This window comes from Eschrichtius robustus, chromosome X (assembly GCF_028021215.1).
Source record: "Eschrichtius robustus isolate mEscRob2 chromosome X, mEscRob2.pri, whole genome shotgun sequence".
Lineage (NCBI taxonomy): Eukaryota > Metazoa > Chordata > Mammalia > Artiodactyla > Eschrichtiidae > Eschrichtius > Eschrichtius robustus.
The window spans coordinates 56,285,710-56,300,362 of record NC_090845.1 but is presented as its reverse complement, the minus strand read 5'-3'; positions in this window follow the sequence as shown (position 1 = coordinate 56,300,362).

The window sequence follows — 14,653 nt, the reverse complement described above, 5'->3', positions numbered from 1 at the left end:
AAAAACGGAGCTGGAGGAATCAGAATCCCTGGCTTCAGACTATACTACAAAGCTACAGTAATCAAGACAATATGGTACTGGCACAAAAACAGAAACAGAGAGCAATGGAACAAGATAGAAAGCCCAGAGATAAACCCACACACCTATGGTCAAGTAATCTATGACAAAGGAGGCAAGGATATACAATGGAGAAAAGACAGTCTCTTCAATAAGTGGTGCTGGGAAAACTGCACAGTTACATGTAAAAGAATGAAATTAGAACACTCCCTAACACCATACACAAAAATAAACTCAAAATGGATTAGAGATCTAGATGTAAGACCAGACACTATAAAACTCTTAGAGGGAAACAAAGGAAGAACACTCTTTGACATAAATCACAGCAAGATCTTTTTTGATCCACCTCCTAGAGTAATGGAAATAAAAACAAAAATAAACAAATGGGACCTAATGAAATGTCAAAGCTTTTGCACAGCAAAGGAAACCATAAAAAAGACCAAAAGACAACCCTCAGAATTGGAGAAAATATTTGCAAACGAATCAACGGACAAAGGATTAACCTCCATCATATATAAACAGCTCACGCACCTCAGTATTAACAAAACAAACAACCCAATCCAAAAATGGGCAGAAGACCTAAATAGACATTTCTCCAAAGAAGACATACACATGGCCAAGAAACACATGAAAAGCTGCTCAACATCACTGATTATCAGAGAAATGCAAATCAAAACTACAATGAGGTATCACCTCACACCAGTTAGAATGGGCATCGTCAGAAAATCTGCAAGCAACAAATGCTGGAGAGGGTGTGGAGAAAAGGGAACCCTCTTGCACTGTTGATGGGAATGTAAATTGATACAGCCACTATGGAGAACAGTATGGAGGTTCCTTAAAATACTAAAAATAGAACTACCATATGACATAGCAATCCCACTACTGTGCATATACCCTGAGAAAACCATAATTCAAAAAGATGCATGCACCCCAATGTTCATTGCAGCATTATTTACAATAGTCAGGTCATGGAAGCAACCTAAATGCCCATCGACAGACGAATCGATAAAGAAGATGTGGTACATATATACAATGGAATATTACTCAGCCATAAAAAGGAATGAAATGGGTCATTTGTTGAGACGTGGATGGATCTAGATACTGTCATACAGAGTGAAGTTATTCAGAAAGAGAAAAACAAATATCGTGTGTTAACGCATATATGTGGAACGTAGAAAAATGGTACAGATGAAGTGGTTTGCAGGGTAGAAATTGAGACACAGATGTAGAGAACAAACATATGGACAGCAAGACGGAAAGCAGCTGGGGGTGGGGGTGGGGGTGTGATGAATTGGGCAATTGGGATTGACATGTATACACTGATGTGTATAAAATTGATGACTAATAAGGACCTTCTGTATAAAAAATAAATAAAATAAAATTCAAAAAAAAAATGAAAAGACAACCTACAGAACAGGAGAAAATATTTGCAAATGATTCTGACGAGGGATTAGTCTCCAAAATATACAAGCAGCTCATGAAGTTCAATATCAAAAAACAAAACAAAACAAACAACCCAATCATAAAATGGGCAGAAGATCTAAATAGACTTTTCTTCAAAGAGATACAGATGGCCAAAAGGCACATGAAAAGATGCTCAACGTCACTAATCATTAGAGAAATGTAAAGAAATACTACAATGTGGTATCATCTCACATCAGTCAGAATGGCCATTATCAAAATGTCTACAAATAATAAATGCTGGAGAGGGTGTGGGGAAAAAGGATCCCTTTTACTCTGTTGTTTGGAATGTAAATTGTTACAGCCAGTATGGAGAATGGTATGGAGGTTCTTTTTAAAACTAAAAGTAGAGCTACCATAAGATCCTGCAATCCCACTACTGGGCATATGTCTGGAGAAAATGGTAATTTGAAAATATCCATGCACCTCAATGTTCATTGCAGTGCTCTTTACAATATCCAAGACATGGAAACAACCTAAATGTCCATCAGCAGGGGAATGGATAAGGAAGATGTGGTACAGATGTAGGGAAGATGGCAGAGGAATACGATGTGGAGATCACCTTCTTCCCCACAGATACATCAAAAATACTTCTACATGTGGAACAACTACCACAGAACACCTACTGAATGATGGCAGAAGACCTCAGACTTCCAATAAGGCAAGAAAATCTCTACATAAATGGGTAGGGCAAAAGAAAAAAGGAAAAAAAAGAGACAAAGGAATTGGTATGGCACCTTCACCTCTGGGAGGGAGCTGTGAAGGAGGAAAAGTTTCCACACACTATGAAGCCCCCTCACTGGCAGGGACAGAGGGGAGCTTCAGAGCCTTAGAGGAGAGTGCAGCAACAGGGGTGTAGAGGGCAAAATGGAGAGAATCCCACCCAGAGGATCAGTGCCAACCAGCACTCTCCAGCCTGAGATGCTTGCCTGCCCACCGGCGTGGTGGGTGCTGGGTGCTGAGGTTCAGACTTCGGAAGTCAGACACCTGGGAGAGGACTGAGGTTGGCTGCAGGAAGACAGCCTGAGGAGCTAGTGTGCCACAGATGCGGGAGACCAGGAAGAAACCTGGGCCTACCAGAGAGGCAAGGGACCATTGTTGCGGGGTGCACAAAAAGAGGGGCAGGCCTGACATAGGATCTTCTTTCTCTGTGTTCTCACAGACAGCAGGGCACCACCTACACAAGTTCCAGGGGCTGGCGTGAGCCTCGGCTCTTATCTCGGACCCCAGAGGCGGGTGCAATGGCTACTGCTGCCACCGCTGCCACCAAGATTCCTGTGAGCAAGCACAGGTCACTGCCCACACCTTCCTGGGAGCCTGTGCAGCTGGCCACTGCCAAGGGTCCAGCAATCCAGGGCCACATCCCCAGGAAAGGGATTGGCATGGCTCAGGCTGTTGCAACTTCCTGCTGGCCTCTGCCATCACAGGCACTGCACACACAGCACACACATCCCAATTGTGACTGCTGTATCCCTCACTGTCCCTGGCCTGAGTGAGCAAGTGAGCCCTAATCAGCCGCTACTTTCACCCACTCTTGCCTGGGCAGGGAACAGATGCCTCAGGGTGGCACACATGCAGAGGTGGGGCCAAAATCAAAGCTGAACGCCAGGAGCTGTGAAACCAAAGAAGAGAAAGTGAAATTGTTCCATGCAGCTGCAGGAGCAATGGATTAAATCCCTACAGTTGGCTTGGAAAACCCTGCAACTGTGGAATATCTGAATAGACAAAGAGTGTTCCCACAATTGAGGCTGCAGACTTTGGAGGCAACTGCGGACTTTGGGGGCAAGTATACACAGGAGTTGGGCCCAGTCAGACTCTGAGCTGGCCCTACAGTGCACACAGCAGGTTCAGAGACCTACATAGAATTTGCTTTCTGCTTTTGATTTGTTTTTGCGTTTTTTTGTTATTTTAGTTTTTATTTGTTTGGTTGCTCCCTTTTTCGTTTTCTCCTTCTTAAAATTTATTTTTATTTATTATTTTTGCCATGTGTGTGTGTGTGTGTTTCTTTGCGTTTCTTTGCTTTTGCTTTTACCATTTGTCTTGGAGTTTTGTTTGTCTGTTTGTGTTCTTTCTTTCCTGTTCTTCCATGCTGTGCAGATTGCAAGCTCTTGATGCTCTGGACATGAGGTGGGCCTGAGCCTCTGAGGTGGGAGAGCTGACTCCAGGAGGTTGGACTGTCAGAGAACTCCCAGACCCAGGGAATATTAATTGGCAAGAGCTCTCCCAGAGGTCTCCAACTCAACACAATGGCTCAGCTCCACACAAGAGCCACCAAGCTCCAGTACTGTATGCCTCACACCAAACAACTAGCAAGAGAGGAACACACACACACACCTGTTAGGAAACACACTGCCTAAAGTCACACTAAGCTCACAGACACCACAAAACACATCACCAGCTATGGCCCACCCCATCAGAGGGACAAGATTCAGCTCCACCCACCAGAAGTCAGGCACTAGTCCCCCCACCAGGAAGCGTAGACAAGCCACTGGACCAAACTCACCCACTGTGGGCAGACACCAGAAGTAAGAGGAACTACAACCCTGCAGCCTGAGGAAAGGAGGCTCCAAACACAGTAAATTATACAAAATGAGAAGACAGAGAAAAATGTTGCAGATGAAGGAGCAAGGTAAAAACGCACAAGACCAAACAAATGAAGAGGATATAGGCAGCCTACCTGAAAAAGAATTCAGAGTAAAGATGGTAAACATATCCAAAGTCTCGGAAATAGAATGGAGAAAATACAAGAAACATTTAACAAGGACCTAGAAGAACTAAAGAAAAAAGAAACAGTGAGGAACAACACAATAACTGAAATGGAAAATACACTAGAAGGAACCGATAGCAGAATAATTGAGGCACTAAAACGGATAATTGAGCTGGAATATAGAATGGTGGAAATCACTACTGCAGAGCAGAATAAAGAAAAAAGAATGAAAATAATTGAGGACAGGCTCGGAGATGACTGGAAGAACATTAAATGTACCAACATTTGAATTATAGGGGACCCAGAAGAAGAAGAGAAAGAGAAAGGGCCTGAGAAAATATTTGAAGAGATTATAGTCAAAAACTTCCCTAACATTGGAAAGGAAATAGTCAATCAAGTCAAGGAAGCACAGAGAGTCCCATAGAGGATAAACCCAAGGACAAACATGCCAAGACACATATTAATCAAACTGTCAAAAACAAAATACAAAGAAAAATATTAAAAGAAGCAAGGGGAAAGCAACAAATAATATATAAGGGAATCCCCATCAGGTCATCAGCTGATCTTTTAGCAGAAACACTGCAGGCCAGAAGGGAGTGGCAGGATATATTTAAAGTGATGAAAGGGGGAAACCTAGAACCAAGATTACTCTACCCAGGAAGGATCTCATTCAGATTCAATGGAGAAAATAAAAGCTTTACAGACAGGCAAAAGCTAAGAGAAATCAGCATCACCAAGCCAGCTCTACAACAAATGCTAAAGGAACTTCTCTAAGCGGGAAACACAAGAGAAGAAAAAGACTTACAAAAACAAACCCAAACCAATTAAGAAAATGGTAATAGGAACATACATATAGATAGTTACCCTAAATGCAAATGGATTAAATGCTCCAACCAAAACAAACAGACTGGCTAAATGGATACCAAAACAAGACCCACATATATGTTGCCTACAAGAGACCCACTTCAGACCTAGGGACACACACAGACTGAAAGTGAGGAGGTGGAAAAAGATATTCCATGCAAATGGAAAACACAAGAAAGACGGAGTAGCAATACTCACACCAGAAAAAACAGATTTTAAAAAAAAGACTGTTATAAGAGATAGCAAGGACAATACATAATGATCAAGGGATCAATCTAAGAAGATATAACAATTATAAATATCTATGCACCCAACACAGGAGCACCTCAATACATAAGGCAAATGCTAACAGCCATAAAAGGGGAAATTGACAGTAACACAATAATAGTGGCAGATTTTAACACCCCATTTACACCAATGGACAGATCATCCAGAAATAAAATGAATAATGAAACACAAGCTTTAAATGACACAATAGACCAGATAGATTTAACTAATATTTGTAGGACATTCCACCTGAAAGCAGAAGAACACACTTTCTTCTCAAGTGACATGGAACATTCTCCAGGATAGATCACATCTTTGGTCACAAATCAAGCCTCGGTAAATATAAGAAAATTGAAATCATATCAAACATCTTTTCTGACCACAGTGCTATGAGATTAGAAATCAGTTACAGGAATAAAACTGTAAAAAACAAAAACACATGGAGGCTAAACAATACACTACTAAATAACCAAGAGATCACTGAAGAAAACAAAGAGCTAATCAAAAAATACCTAGAGACAAATGACAATGAAAACATGATGACCCAAAACCTATGAGATGCAGCAAAAGCAGTTCTAAGAGGGAAGTTTATAGCAATACAATCCTACCTCAAGAAACAAGAAAAATCTCAAATAAACAACCGAACCTTACACCTAAAGGGGCTAGAGAAAGAAGGAATAAACTCCCAAAATTAGTAGAAGGAAAGAAATCATAAAGATCAGAGCAGAAATAAATAAAATAGAAACAAAGAAAAAATAGCAAAGATCAATAAAACTAAAAGTTGGTTCTTTGAGAAGATAAACAAAATTTATAAACCTTTAGCCAGACTCATCAAGAGAAAGAGGGAGAGGACTCAAATCAATAAAATTAGAAATGAAACAGGAGAAGTTACAATAAACACAGCAGAAATACAAAGGATCATAAGAGACTACTACAAGCAACTATATGCCAAAAAAATGGACAACCTGGAAGAAATGGACAAATTCGTAGAAAGGTATAACCTTACAAGACCGAATCATGAAGAAATAGAAAATACGAACAGGCCATTCACAAGTAATGAAATTGAAACTGTGATTAAAAATATTCCAACAAACAAAAGTCCAGGACCAGATGGCTTCACAGATGAATTCTATCAAACATTTAGAGAAGAGCTAACACACATCATTCTCAAACTCTTCCAAAATATTGCAGAGGGAGGAACACTCCCAAACTCATTCTATGAGGCCACCATCACCCTGATACAAAAACCAGACAAAGATATCAGAAAAAAAGAAAATTACAGACCATTATCACTGATGAATATAGATGCAAAAATCCTCAACAAAATACTAGCAAACAGTATCCAACAACACATTAAAAGGATCATACACCATGATCAGTGGGATTTATCCCAGGGATGCAAGGATTCTTCAAAATATGCAAATCAATCAATGTGATACACCATATTAACAAATTGAAGACTAAAAATCATATGATCATCTCAAAAGATGCAGAAAAAGCTTTTGACAAAATTCAACACCGATTTATGATAAAAAGTCTTCAGAAAGTGGGCATAGATGGAACCTACCTCAACATAATAAAGACCATATATGACAAACCCACAGCAAATATCATTCTCAATGGTGAAAACCTGAAAACATTTCCTCTAAGACCAGGAAGAAGACAAGGATGTCCACTCTTGCCACTATTATTCAACATAGTTTTGGAAGTCCTAGCCACAGCAATCAGAGAAGAAAAAGAAATAAAAGGAATACAAATTGGAAGAGAAGTTAAACTGTCATTGTTTGCAGATGACATGATACTATACATAGAAAATTCTAAAGATGCCACCTGAAAACTACTAGAACTAATCAATGAATTTGGTAAAGTTGCAGGATACAAAATTATGCACAGAAATTACTTGCACTCCTATACACTAAGAAGGAAAGATCAGAAAGAGAAATTAAGGAAACAATCCCAATCCCCATTGCAACCAAAAGCATAAGATACCTAGGAATAAACCTACCTAGGGAGACAAAAGACCTGTATGCAGAAAACTATAAAACACTGATGAAAGAAATTAAAGATGACACAAACTGATGAAGAGATATACCATGTTCTTGGATTGGAAGAATCAAAATTGTGAAAATAACTATACTATCCAAAGCAATCTACAGATTCAGTGCAATTCCTATCAAATTAGCAATGACATTCTTCACCAAACTAGAATAAAAAATCTTAAAATTTGTATGGAGACACAAAAGAACTCAAATAGCCAAAGCAATCTTGAGGAAAAAAAAAAAAAAGAACACGGAGCTGCAGGAAACAGGCTCCCTGACTTCAGACTATACTACAAAGCTACAGTAATCAAGACAATATGGCACTGCCACAAAAACAGAAATATAGATCAATGGAGCAGGATAGAAAGCGCCAAGATAAACCCACACACCTATGGCCAACTCATCTATGACAAAGGAGGCAAGACTATACAATGGAGAAAAGACAGTCTCTTCAATAAGTGGTGCTCGGAAAACTGGACTGCTACATTTGAAAGAATGAAATTAAAACACTCCCTAACATCATACACAAAAATAAACTCAAAATGGATTAAAGACCTAAATGTAAGACTGAACACTATAAATGTCTTAGAGGACAACAAAGGAAGAACACTCTGACATAAATCACAGCAAGATCTTTTTTTGTCCCACCTAGAATAATGGAAATAAAAACAAAAATAAACATATGGGACCTAATGAAACCTCAAAGCTTTTGCACAGCAAACGAAATCATAAACAAGATGAAAAGGCAAAACTCGAATGGGAGAAAACATTTGCAAATGAATCAATGGACAAAGGATTAATTTCCAAACTATATAAACAGATTATACAGCTCAATAACAAAAAACAAACAACCCAATCAAAAAATGGGCAGAAGACCTAAATAGGCATTTCTCCAAAGAATACATACAGTTGGCCAAGAGTCACATGAAAAGATGTTCAATGTCAGTAATTATTATAGAGATGCAAATCAAAACTACAATGAGGTATCACTTCATACCGCTCAGAATGGCCATCACTGAAAAATCTACAACCAAATGGTACAGATGAACCAGTTTGCAGGGCATAAGTTGAGACACATGTAGAGAACAAACGTATGGACACCAAGGGGGGAAAACCACAGTGGGGTGGGGATGGTGGTGTGCTGAATTGGGCGATTGGGATTGACATGTATACACTGATGTGTATAAAATTGGTGACTGATTAAAAAAAAATCTACAACCAATAAATGCTGGAGTGGGTGTGGAGAAACCAGAGCCCTCTTGCACTGTTGGTGGGAATGTAAATTGATACAGCCACTATGGAGAACAGTATGGAAGTTCCTTAAAAAATGAAAATAGAAATACCATATGACCCAGCAATCCCAATACTGAGTATATATCCAGATAAAACCGTAACTCAATAAGACACATGCACCCCAATGTTCATTGTGGCACTGTTTACAATAGCCAGGGTGTGGAAGCAACATAAATGCCCATTGACAGATGAATGGATAAAGAAGATGTGTAGATATATACAATGGAATATTACTCAGCCATAAAAAGAATGAAATGGGGGCATTTGTAGAGACGTGGATGGACCTAGAGACTGTCATACAGAGTGAAGTAACTCAGAAAGAGCAAAAACAAATATTGTTTATTAACGCATATATGTGGAATCTAGAAAATGGTACAGATCAATCTGTTTGCAAGGCAGAAATAGAGACAGAGATGTAGAGAACAAACATATGGATACCAAGGTGGGAAAGGGGGGTGGGATGAATTGGGAGATTGGGATTCACATATACACACTAATATGTATAATATAGGTAACTAATGAAAACTTGCTGTATAGCACAGGGAACTCCACTTTGCTCTACAGTAGAAACTAACACAACATTGTAAAAAACTATACCCCAACAAAAAAAATTAAAAAAATATAAAAAGAAGATGTGGTATATATATATACAATGGAATATTACTCAGCCATAAAAAATGATTGAAATAATGCCATTTGCAGCAACATGGATGGACCTAGATATTATCATATGAAATGAAGTAACTCAAAGACTAATATGATATGATATCACATGTATGTGGAATCTAAAAAACAATGATACAAATGAACTTATATAAAAAAACAGAAATAGACCCTCAGACATAGAAACAACTTATGGTTACCAAAGGGAATGGGGGAGGGATAAATTAGGAGTTTGGTATAACGTATACACACTGCTATATATAAAATAGATAACCAACCAGGAGCTACTGTATAGCACAGAGAATTATACTCAATATTTTTTAAAATAACCCATAAGGGAATGAATCTGGAAAAGAAATATATATATATATATATATTTATTATAAATATATATAATAAATCATTATATATAAATATATATATTATAAATCACATATATATATATATAAATCACTTTGTTGTATACCTGAAAGCAACACATTTTAAATCAACTATACTTAAGTTTAAAAAAAGAAAAAAAAGAGCAAGTGAATTGTATACTTTAAAATAATTTAAATGGTGAATTTTAAGTTACATGATTTTTACCTCATTTAAAAACATGATGTTATAATAAGATTAATATTATTGCATTGAGTAGGAGAATTTCGGAAAAGGCTGAGTATAAGTGAAGCAACTCATCTTATTTTAAGTAAAAATAAGTTTGGTTTTTAATATGCTGGAACTACATATCTGAATTTATTTCCCATTGTGAAATATAACTTTGTCTCATTATTGTTTAATAAAACCCTAAGTATTTACCTAAGCTTTATCACAAATAGATAAAAATATAGGCACGTTTAAGGAGATATTTTTACTAGTCTTGTTCTATGTCTAATACATTTGCTCAATCCACATTGAGAACACTGAATTTGAAATAATTTTTTTTAAATTTAAATATATTTTAAATAATAATGTTTTCCTTTGGAGATTTCCTTGTATAGTGGAACTACATTTACCTTTTAAAAATGTATAAATGACTTCTAAGGTGGATGGGGTTTAAGGGATGAGATGAGTGATCACTATAGTAAGTAAAACATAATAAAAATAAATAGATTATATTGGTAACCTAGGAATATAATCAATTTTTACCCCCAAATCAGGTTATATCTTATGATATTGCATGAATTTTCTAATTTAAATAACATCCACTTGTATGGACATTCCTAAAAAACGTAAAAATACAACTACCATTTAATCCAGCAATTCCACTTCTGGGTAATTTCCCAAAGAAAACAAGAAAGCAACAAAAGTCTTTCAAAAAGATGTGTTCACCTCTATGTTCATTGCAGTGTTATTCTCAATAGCCAAGGTATGGAAGCAACCTAAATGTTCATCAATAGATGAATGGATAAACAAGATGTCGTGTATATATACAATGGAATATTACTCAGCCATAAAAAGAATGGAATCTTGCCATTTGCAACAACATAAATAGACCTAGAAGGTGTTATGTTAAATAAAATGTCAGACAGTGAAAGACAAATATAAAATATTGTATGATTTCGCTTATATGTGGAATCTAAAAAAGCAAGATAAATGAACAAATAAAACAAAAACAGAGTCATAGATACAGAGAACAAACAGCTGGTTGCCAGGGGGTTGGGGGGGGAGGATGAATGAAATAGGTTAGGGAAATTAAGAGGTACATACTTCCAGTTACAAAATAAATGAGTCACAGGGATGAAATGTAGTGTGGGTAATGTAGTAAATAATAATATATCTTTGAATGGAGGCAAAGGTGGTCAAAAGGTACAAACTTCTAGTTATAAGATAAATAAATACTGGGGATGTAATGTACAGTATGATGAATATAATTAACATTGCTGTATGTTTTATATGAAAGTTAAGAGAGTAAATCCTAAGCATTCTCATCAAAAGGAAAATAGTTTTTCTTTTATCTTGTACTTATATGAGATGATGGATGTTCACGAAACTTATTGTGGTAATCATGTCATTATGTATGTATGTCAAATCATTAACTGCACACCTTAAACTTATACAGTGCTGTAAGTTAATTGTATCTGCCCCCCAAAAGAACTGGAAGAAAAAATAACATCCACTTGTATTTCAGTAGTAACACAATGAAACTCCAATACAAGAAGCTGATACAATAGCAAAGCATTTTTTGCTTAGAAACTGCTGCTTTAAGAAAAACTCTTCTAAAGTTATGGATGACTTCATTGACAAAAATAGGTGAGATTTAAAAGCACACTGCAGGGACTTCCCTGGTGGTGCAGTGGATAAGATTCCACGCTCCTAATGCAGGGGGCCCGGGTTTGATCCCTGGTCAGGGAACTAAATCCCACATGCATGCCGCAACTAAGAGTTCACATGCCACAACTAAGGAGCCCATGTGCTGCAACTAAGGAGCCCACTGCCACAACTAAGACCCAGTGCAACCAAATAAATATATAAATAGTTTTTTAAAAAGCACACTGCAGTGCCAATTACATTTTGTTCTAAAGAATTTGTGTTTCATGTATAAACATAAAAGGCAACACAATAATGAGGCAGCTTGTTCTCATAGGCACATAAGGTCTCAGATAATGACTGCATGTATATATCATGGCATTTGTTCTGTAAGTGGCAGACGGAAAATAGAGATCATTAGAAAAATAGTACTTTTGTCGCCTGGAATTTTCAGTAATTGAAAAAAAACTATATAAACATTTTCAAAGCAGCTCATAAGTCAAAATTCGAGGAAATTATCTAGAATTTAACATCAAGGAAACTAATGGATATGGAAATTAATGCCACATTCTCCTTCATCTCTGATCATACTTTCTCTTTTTCTCTTTCTATATACTGAATAAAGCTTTGAGTTTCCATCCATTTATTCAGGATCCATCTACTAAGCACCTATGCCATGTGTTATGGTAACTATTGGGGATACAGAAATGAGTAAGAACCAGGGCAATTTTCCAATTTTCTTTCTTTCTCCTTTCTTCTTTAGCAGTATTTTTTATTCCATGACTTTAACAGCCATATATATGTGCAGACATTCATTAGCTCTGATCTTTCTCACAAGTCCCAGAACAGTTTCAATCCTGTATTTCCAATTTCCTGATGGGTAGCTTTCTGGATGTCTCATGGACACCACAGATTGTACATACTCAAAATGGAATTCCTCATCTATTCCATTATATTTTTAAATTTTAATTTTTAAAATTGTAGCAAAACATACATAACATAAAATCTACCATTTTCACCATTTTTAAGCATATAGTTCAGCAGTATTAAGCACATTCATATTGTTGTGCAACTATCAACACTATCCATTTTCAGAATTTTTTATCATTCACTACTGAAACTCTGTACACATTAAATAATAACTCTCCATTCCTCTCTCCCCCCAACCCTTAGGTAACCACTGTTCTACTCTCTGTCCCTATGAATTTGACTACTTTAGGTATATCATATAAGTGGAATTATACAGTATTTGGCTTTTTTTGTCTGGCTTATTCCACTTAGTTTACTATCTTCAAAGTGGATGCATGTTGTAGCATGTATCAGAATTTCACTCCTTTTTAAGGTTGAATAATATTTCTATAACCTTTTGTTTATCCATTCATCGGTTGACACAGAATGCATCCATCTTTTGGCTACTGGGAATAGCACTGCTATGAACATTGGTGTACAAGTATCTGGGTCTTTGCTTTCTGAATAATATAGTTATTATATATTTAATTTTTTTGGGGAAATACCTTACCATTTTCCACAATGCATCATTTTACATTTCCACCAGTAGTGTACAAGGGTTCTAATTTTTCCACATCCTCACCAACACCAGTTATTTTCTTTTTTGTTTTTCAGCATAGCCATCCTAATGGGTGTGAAGTGGTATATCAATGTTGGTTTGATTTTCATTTTCTTAATGATTAGTGAGGTTGAACATCTTTTCATGTGCTTATTGGCCATTTGTACATCTTCTTTGGAAATTTTTCATCTGGGTTGTTTGATTTTTATGTTGTTGTTGTATTGTAGGAGTTCTCTATATTTTCTGGATATTACTCCCTTATCAGATATGTGATTTGCAAATATTTTCTCCCACTTTGAGGGTTGCCTTTTCACTCTGTTGATAGTGCTGCTTGATACACAATTTGGATGAAATTCAATTTATCTTTTTTTTTCTTTCGTTGCCGGGATTTTAGCGTCATATTCAAGAAATTATTGCCAAATCCAATGTCATGACATTTTCCCACTATGGTTCTTTCCAAGAGTTTTATAGTTTTAGATCTTTGATTTGTTTTGAGTTAAAGTTTGTATACCATGTGAGGCAAGGGTCAATCTTTGTTATTTTCATATAGATATTCAAATTTTTTAGCACCATTTCTTGAGAAGACTCTCTTTTCCTCATTGAATGGCCTTTGCTTCCTTGTCAAAAACCATTTGAACATTTGTGCAAGGGTTTATTTCTGGGCTTTCTATTCTATTACACTGGCCTATATGTCTGTCTTTTTGCCAGTAACACAGAATTTGGATGACTGTAGATTTGTAATAAGTTTTGAAATCAAGAAATGTGAGACCTACAACTTTATTCATCATTTTCAAAGTTGTTTTGGCTACTCATGGTCCCTTGAGTTTCTACATAAATTTTAGAATGCATTTTTCTAAACCCATGGAAATTTGCTAGGGATTGCATGGAATCTGTAGACTGCCAGGGTAGTACTGACATCTTTACAATATTAAGTCTTCTAACACAAGAATACAAGATATATTTCTATTTATCTGAATCTTCTCTAAATTCTGTCAAGAATATTTTAGCGTTTTCAGGTACAAGTTTTGTGATGCCTTGGTCAAGTATATTCCTAGGTATATATACTTTTTGGTGTATTGTAAATGGAATTATTTCCTTAATATACTTTTGGATTGTTCATTGCTGGTGTATGGAAACACAATTGACTTTTGTGTTTTAATTTTGTGTCCTACAACATTGCTGAATTCTTTAATTAGCTCTATCGGGTTAGTGTGTGTGTGTGGATTCTTTAGGGTTTCTTACATGTAAGGTCATGTCATATGAAAACGTTTATAATTTTACTTCTTTTCCAATTTGAATGCTATTTATTTCTTTTTCTTGACTAGTTGCTCTGGTTTGGACTCCCAATACAATGTGGAATAGAAATGGCATCCTAGGCTTGCTCCTGATCTTAAAAGCTTTCAGTCTTTCACCTTTGAGCGTCATGTTACCTATGTTTTTTTTCATAAATGCTGTTTATCATATTAAGGAAGTTCCCTTCTATTCTTAGTTTTCTGAGTGTTTTTA